At 43.4% G+C, this 8,670-nt stretch overlaps 1 non-coding gene across 1 annotated transcript; it reads left to right on the top strand.

The window, feature by feature from the left end:
* The first annotated feature begins 3,426 nt into the window (after nucleotides 1-3,426).
* Nucleotides 3,427-3,533, top strand: LOC111907947 (small nucleolar RNA R71). The gene has a single exon (XR_002855716.1). It is a non-coding gene; the product is annotated as a small nucleolar RNA R71 (small nucleolar RNA).
* The last annotated feature ends 5,137 nt before the right edge of the window (nucleotides 3,534-8,670 follow it).

Here is an 8,670-nt window from a genome sequence, read left to right as displayed (position 1 = left end):
CAGCGGCAATGTTGCTCCAAAACTTCGTCCCCGAGACCCCATCCGCATATACCCGCGTGGCGTCCCTCAAAAATAAAATAAACTCATGAGTGATGGTATCATGAGCTTCATACAGCCCCATACGGCGAGAAAACTCCACTAATCTGCACTCCCGATACTCCCCGCCTAAACGAAACACCAAAGCTCGGGGAAAAGTGGGATCTCTAACATTTTCATGGAAAGTCACCGTGGAGAAAAACTCCACGCAAAGTTCCTTATAAACACGCTCCTGGATGTTAAACAGGTTAAACCACCCCTTGCATGTAAATTGAAATCCGTCCCCCAAAAAGATTTTTGTTAGGTATTGGGACATCCTATCAACCAAGCCAACCTCCCTCAACCTTGCCCACTGAATAGTGGGAGCCACAGCAAATTCCCGGTTGTAGAGCCATCCTAACCGAGTATTCCATCGCGTGTAAACATCCCGGGGTGTAGTGATTGGAAATTCATAAAATGGGTGTAAACTCGCAATCGCAAGAGGTAAGTCTCTTCTAGGTGCCATTTATGCAAAAACAAGCAACAAACACAGCCAAAACAACAACCCAACAATTTAGAAATAAAAAGAATATAGAAACTTCACAGTCCAGAATTCATGTCGTGAATTCCTAAAAATTCACGACGAGAGTTCATAGTCAGGTTTGAAAATTGTTCTGGTTTCTGTATAAATCGGGCATGATAGTGTTGGGGGTTTACTCCTATGACATTTTCAACCAATAATCAACTACATTCCAAGGGTAATTCACGATTCTTAGGGCATATTTTATACATTCTAACATATGAACAAACCCTAACCCTAAATTCAACTATTAGAGAAAAAATTAAACATAGCAATTAAGAATTATTACCTTTGATAGAAGTATTACGTAAGCACAAAGAGAATTAGAGGAGTTGTCGGCCAAAATCAGAGCAATGGGGGCCAAGGGGGGACCAGATTTCGTTTTCACTTCGTGAGGAATAAATAAAGGGAGGGTCAACTGGTTTCTAGGGCTTTATTCTGTGGTCCCGTGTTTTCAAAAATTCACGTCGTGAATTCCTAAAAATTCACGTCGTGAGTTTATTCTGGACTAAATTTTGGGCCATGCACTCACGGATTGGTCTTGGGTCACTTATAAAATGGGCTAAACTATATCATTGACTTATTATCCGGTTTATTCATGATTCACGTCGTGAATTCTGAAGAATTCACGTCGTGAGTTGTGTTTGGAATGAAAATTTTATACTAAATCAAATTTGACTTTCAACTAAATTCTTAATTATTTCTACTTCCATTTTAGGGTCCCCACATTCAGTGTTTAATTATGTTATAATCGAGTTGGATGATATGATCTATGTTTTTAAGACTAAAACGCAAAAAGAAGAAAAAATGCAAACCAAACTCGGGTTGTCTCCTGAGAAGCGCTTCTTTTTCTTGGAGTCTTGAGCTGGACTCTGTGCATCCTACGTTGAACCATCTGAAGAATCCACCACTAGGATCTTTTGTTCCTTGAAATGCCTCTTGTTAGCTTGAACTCGTCTTTTGTACGCCTTCTTCGAATTCTCCTTTTTAGCTTTGACCTCTTCTTCATCAAGCTTGCGTTTGGTCCCTTTAGTTTCTTCCATGCACTCCATAGCATCCTTCTCCTCTTTCACTACTGGCTTTCTCACCATCACTTGTTATCTCATCTTCCTTGCTTACCCAAGAAGGTGGACTCTTGTAAGCAATGACTTCAACCAAATATGGAACAGATGCTCTTGGTTTTGTTCTTTTGACTTGATGAACTGTCTTGATATCTTCCTCCATAAGCTTTTCTAGTTCTTCTAGTTCATTGTCTTCATTAATTGTGAACACCTCTTCTTGAACATGATTCCTTTGGAAGCCATATTCTATCCCAAAAATTATGAACACCTCCATAAGCTCCAACAGTGTTAAGCAATGGACGACCAAGGATAATTGGAACATCGGGGTCTTCCTTCATATCAAACACTACAAAATCTATTGGAAAAACAAATTTTCCAATTTTTACTAAAATATCCTCCACAATGCCCCGGGGCTGTGTCACTGAACGGTTCGCCATGTGAATAGTCATTCTTGTAGCCTTCAACTTCTGAATTTCCAACTTCTGATAAAATGAATAAGGCATCAAATTAATGCTAGCCCCAGAATCGGCTAAAGCATTAACCTTCATTTTGTTACCAAATTCACACGGAATAGTGAGACGTCCAGGATCTCCAATCTTCTTAAGTGTCTCTCCCAACATAGCTTTTGAGCTTTGCTCACTTAGAATCACCTTAGAATGCTTCTTTAATTGCTGGCGAGTGTCCATCAACTCTTGTAGTAATTTTTGATGCTCGGGAATTTTTGATAAGGACTCGACAAAAGGAGTATTAATCGGGATACCCTTCACGTGTTTAACAAACTCTATATGCTCTCTTTCCAGTGAACTAAGGGCAACTCGGGAAGGAAAAGGCAAAGGTGGCTGATGAACCGAGCCAGCTATAAAAATTTTCTGTTCATTACAGGCCCACGTCGTGAACTTATATGGTTCATGTCGTGAATTCTGAAACTTAGCAGCATCTTGATTTTCGAGCTTGGGCTTCTTCAACTTTGGATCGGGCTGTTGTTGTTCATCTTCTAAGGCTTCTAAGAACTCAAAGATGGCCTCTTCTTCAGTATCTATGGCCATTACATGAGATTGGGCCATCATTTTGGGATTTTTCGGGGACAACTTCTCATGAACCAGAGTGGCTAGTTGACCAAGTTGTACTTCAAGGTTATTGATAGAGGCTTGCTGATTCTTTATTAAAGTTTGTTGTTCATTAATAGCAGAATCAGTAGCATCGTGTCTCTTTTCCGAGACTTCCATAAACTTCATCAACATGGTCTCTAAATCGGGTTTCTTCTCAGCTGGTGGCTGCTCCTTTTGATAAAAGCCTCGACCTGTCTGCCTATACTTCTCTTCTTTTTGCTTCTTATACTCTTCATATGGCAGCCACTCCTTCTTTGGTTTCCTCCAGTCTTCATCAAACTTATCCCCACTCGAGTAGCGCACTTGAGCTTTTCTGTTCCCAAACTCATCTAAATTGTAGTCCTTGGTCAAGTGCGGACCACTACACCTCTCGCAACCCACTCTTATGGCATGAATTGACTGGTCCATTTGTGTCAACCTCCGGTCCATATTATTTAGCATAGCCATCATGGTTGTTATTTCTTCAGTTTGGGCTCCTCCACCGCCTTTAATTCCATCTTGCCTAGGGTTGTGGTATTCGCGAGAGTGCTTCGCGAATTCTTCAATCAGCACCTTGACCTCCCTTGGATTTTTCTTTGTCAATGGTCCTTGAGAGTCAAGGAGTTGTCTTGTCATTACGTTGACCCCATCATAGAAGATTGATATCTCTTGTTGCACATTTAGATCATGCTGAGGGCAATTTCTAAGCAAGCCCTTGTACCGCTCCCATGCTTCGTATAATGACTCCCTCGGCTGTTGCTCAAAGTTGGCTATTGCCTTCTTGAGTTTAGCTATCTTGGATGGCAGCTGATCTTACAATCACCGACTCGAAATCGAGGGGCCTCCTGTAAATCGATAAAATAAAAACGTGAAACTGAACTAAAATAAGAAAATACTAAAAAAGCTAAAAACTACAGATCTCACGTCGTGAGTTTATACAGCTCACGTCGTGAATTCTGTGACAGAAACAAAAATCAAAATTTTTGCTAAAATAATATGCTACTGAGCTATTAAACAAAAATAAATAACCAATTAACTTTTTGCAGATTTTATCCCACAAAAAGGGTCGATTAATCTAATGCAACTAAATAAACTAATAAACGCGTCGTTCCCCGGCAACGGCGCCAAAAACTTGATGTGCACGAAAGTACCCACTAATTTTAATATTTATAACCTAACAAACTTAAACTAACTATGCATTTATAGGCAGTTTACCTAGTCAGATTATAGTATAGCTTGAGTAAGTCGGGTGTCAATCACAGGGAACGGTGTTACTAATTAATCTACTTGCTATTAAATTAACCTAATTATTAACAAGTTTAGAAAAGGTTTTATCTGATTTTACAAGATCAGACAAACTTAACTCAAATTCAATCAATAAGTAAAAACACTCTTGTCTAGTTCGAATCCACTTCGTCCTTATGGCTAGCTAATAATTATGGATTATCAAGTTGGTTTTAATTGTATTAGTAATTTAAGTCTAACTTTACCAATAATTAACTAATTGATGTCAAACTATGTATGGTCACACACAATTAAACACATAACCAATTATGAATATGAATATGTTATGTAAGATTTATTATGTAAACGCAATTATAGTCACAATCCACGTTCTCTAGCACAGTTAAGTTTATTTACTCTAATTACTAACTAAGATTGGTCAATCCTAGCTCTAACAATTTAATGTTCAATAAATCATTAGGTAAACAAGTTCATGCAGTTAATGGTCACTAAGCTACACAGAACATGAAATTAAGCAACTAGAGAAATAAACACAGCATGCTAGGTAACTAAAAATCAAACACAAGCAATTTACCAACTAAATAAATCCATAAAAATTAAGCTATTCATAAGTTAGAAGCTTCATCTAGCTAAACAAGAGTAGCTAGATTCAGCTGCTCATAATAGCAACTAACACACTAACACAAATCAAGGTATAATGAAACATGTTCCTAAGTAACAAATAAGTAAACTAAATTATGGAACTTCACTCTTTTGGTGTTGAAACCTTTTTCCAGGACTTTTCTTCTGCTCAAAATCGCCTTCTGGAATCCCTTTATCTAGCCAAAAGTCTCTTCTATTCGTAATGGTTAAGGATATATATAGTTGCTAATTTTAATAATTCACGTCGTGAATAATAAGATATTCACGTCATGAGTTCCAGATAACCGTGCCCGTCAAGGATTCCTTCACCCGCGTACATATCTTCTAGAACTTATTCTCACGTCGTGAATCTTCCAGTTCTCACGACGTGAAGACGCTTTTTCCTGATTTTCTTGTCCTTTAATCTTTTAATTCCCAAAGTTTCTTCCTTTATCGTTTTTAGTCCCTTTTCTTCAAAATGTCTTCTTTTTGGCTGCAATTAACATTTAATCTCATAAGTACCATTATTCTAAACAAATTACCAACTTATATATAAAAATGTACTTAAATATTGCCTAAAATAGGTATCCATATGGCAATATCAAGCAGTCTCAGATGACTCGTTATCTGAGTATGCTCAAGACGGATATACAACAGTTTGTGGCTACACAGCGTTGTGATACCCTCCTGGATCTACAGGAAGCCGCGAGGCGGCGTGAGTTGGAGATAGAGTTGCAGCTGAAGGAGCAGCGTCTGGCACCGGCACAGTCTCAGCCGGCGCCTAAGCGGTCTAAGACCGTTGATACTCGATCTAAGACAGTGGCAGGGGTCATTTGGGAGTTTGTCAAGAAGGAGGTGGGTGCCACAAATGTGGCAAGGAGGGGGACTATGCCAGGGACTGCCGTCAGTCCGCCCCTCCCGCAGATCTGAGGATTTGTTATCATTGTCATCAGGTTGGTCATGTGAAGACCAAATGTCCGCATCTCGCCGCCAAGTCGGCGCAGGGTTCCGCGCCAGCTACTGTGAGGATTGGCGATGGGATGCCAGTCAAAATGGAGCCTGCGAAGGCTCAGGGTCGCGCCTTCCAGCTCACGGCCAAGGAGGCTAAGGCAGCACTGGATGTGGTTGCTGGTACGTTTCTATTCTTTGTCTCAATTATTGTATATGTTTTATGCTTATGGATTGTGCCTGTGGTTAGGTACGTTTTTAGTGAACTTTTTGCCCGCTTTGGTATTATTTGACTCGGGGGCGAGTCGGTCGTTTGTATCTCAGACCTTCTCTAGAGGGTTCAGTGTGCCGATAGATGATCTTGAGTGTCCGTTGCGAGTTTCGATCGCCAATGAACATGGGGTTTCTGCTTCTTCAGTCTATCGGGGATGCGAGTTGGAGATTTTCGGGGTGTCCTTCCCGATAGATTTGATTCCTATCCTCATGGGGGATGTATGCGTGATTGTAGGGATGCATTGGCTTAGCCGTTTTGGAGCCATGATCGACTGTGAAGGATAATGGGTGGTGGTTCGAACCCCAAGTGGGGGAGAACTGGTAGTATATGGTGAGGGCACCAGGTCGGGATCAGGGTTTTGTTCGGCAGCTAGGGCTCGACAGTATATTCAGCACGGGTGTGCCGGTTATTTAGCGTATGTGGTAGATACGCGGGTTGGAGAGCAGCTCTCAGTTTCAGAGGTTTCGGTGGTTAGAGAGTTTGCTGATGTGTTTCCGGAGGAGTTACCCGGAGTGCCTCCAGTGAGGCGGGTTGAGTTCAGTATTGATCTTGTGCCAGGTGCGGCCCCTATCGCCAAGGCGCCGTACCGTTTGGCACCATCGGAGATGCAGGAGCTATCATCTCAGTTACAGGAGCTGCTGGGTAAGCAGTTTATTCGTCCGAGTAGCTCACCCTGGGGAGTACCAATCCTTTTCGTCAGGAAGAAGGACGGTTCGCACCGGATGTGCATTGACTATAGGGAGCTGAACAAGTTAACGGTGAAGAACCGTTATCCGCTCCCGAGGATAGACGATCTTTTTGATCAGCTGCAAGGAGCATATTGGTTTTCCAAGATTGATTTGAGATCAGGATACCACCAGGTCAGGGTGAGGGAGGAAGACGTGAAGAAGACCGCGTTTCGGACTCGTTATGGACATTACGAGTTCGTGGTCATGCCGTTTGGGCTCACCAATGTGCCAGCAGTGTTCATGGATTTGATGAACCGAGTCTGCAGACCGATGCTCGAGCGCTCGGTCATTGTGTTCATAGATGATATCTTGGTGTATTCCAAGACCCGAGAACAGCATGAGGAGCATCTCTGGTAGCTGCTGGAGGATCTAAGGCGAGAACGGCTATATGCCAAGTTCTCGAAATGTGAGTTTTGGTTACGAGAGGTCCAGTTCCTCGGACATCTCATTAACCAGGAGGGGATTTTGGTCGATCTGGCCAAGGTGGAGGCAGTTATGAAATGGGAGACTCTGAAATCTCCCTCAGACATCAAGAGTTTATTGGGTTTAGCAGGGCATTATCGGATATTCATTCGTGATTTCTCCAAGATTGTCGTACCCCTCACTCGTCTATCGAGGAAGGGGGTGGATTTCCGGTGGGCCCTGGGCAGCAGAGGGCGTTTGAGACCCTCCGACAGTGTTTATGCGAGGCGCCGGTGTTGACACTCCCCGAGGGAGTGGAGGATTTTTTGGTATTTCGTGATGCATCCATCACAGGCGTGGGGGCATTCCTCATGCAGAGAGGACGGATGTTAGCCTACGCATCGCAGCAGCTGAAGCCGCATGAGACGAGATACCCTACGCACGACCTTGAATTGGGAGCGATAATTTTCGCTCTCAAGATTTGGAGGCATTATCTGTATGGGGTCCGGTGTACTATATACACGGATCACAAGAGTTTGAGGCACATCATGGATCAGCCAAACCTGAATATGAGGCAGCGCAGGTTGCTGGATGTGGTCAAGGACTATGATTGTGAGATCCTTTACCATTCTGGTAAAGCGAATGTGGTTGCAGATGCTTTGAGCTGCAAGTCAGCTGTGTCCTCTACCCCAGCCAGGTGTATGAGGATAGCAGTGGATTCTCCGTTGGTGGGTTTGGTCAGGGATGCTCAGATTGAGGGTATGAGACCAGAGAACTGGAAGTTGGAGAAGATTAAGGGCGAAAGCATCCGGTTTGTTCAGGATAGTCGCGGATTGTTGACCCGTTACGGTCGGGTTTGGGTTCCGATGTCCGGAGGGGTCCGGCAGACAGTGATGGAGGAGGCTCATAAGTCTCGGTTTTCTATTCACCTGGGAGCCACCAAGATGTATCGTGATTTGAGTTCGAGTTATTGGTGGCCTGGCATGAAGCGAGATATCGCTTGGTTTGTTGAGAAGTGCTTGACCTGTAGGATGGTCAAGGCCGAGCATCAGAGGCCGCATGGCAAGTTGCAACCTCTGGAGATTCCCATGTGGAAATGGGAACGGATCGCTATGGATTTCATCACGAAGATGCCAAAGACGGCAAGGGGTTCGATGCTATATGGATCATCGTGGATCGATTGACCAAGAGTGCCCATTTCCTAGCCATACGGGAGAGTTCATTGGCAAAGAAGTTGGCCGACCTGTATGTCAGAGAGATTGTCTCTCGCCATGGGGTTCCAGTTTCTATCGTTTCCGATCGAGATGTCAAGTTTACTTCCCGGTTTTGGCAGAAGTTCCATGAGGAATTGGGTACGCGACTGCATTTTAGCACGGCGTTCCATCCGCAGACTGATGGGCAAAGTGAGCGGACCATTCAGACCCTCGAGGATATGTTGAGGGCGTGCGTCATTGATTTCGGTGAGAGTTGGGATTCCAACCTACCGCTTGCAGAGTTCGCTTACAACAACAGCTACCATTCCAGTATTGGCGCCCCACCTTTCGAAATGTTGTATGGTCAGAAGTGTAGGACCCCAGTCTGCTGGGTCGAGGTTGGGCACAGGGTGATCGGTCGGACAGAGGTAGTTCTACAAACTACCAAGGTGATACAGCAGATTAGACAGCGTCTGCAGACCGCTCAGAGTCAGCAGAAAAGTTATGTCGACCAA

The sequence above is a fragment of the Lactuca sativa genome, chromosome 4 (genome assembly GCF_002870075.4).
Source record: "Lactuca sativa cultivar Salinas chromosome 4, Lsat_Salinas_v11, whole genome shotgun sequence".
NCBI lineage: Eukaryota > Viridiplantae > Streptophyta > Magnoliopsida > Asterales > Asteraceae > Lactuca > Lactuca sativa.
This window is presented reverse-complemented; position numbering and strand designations above follow the sequence as displayed.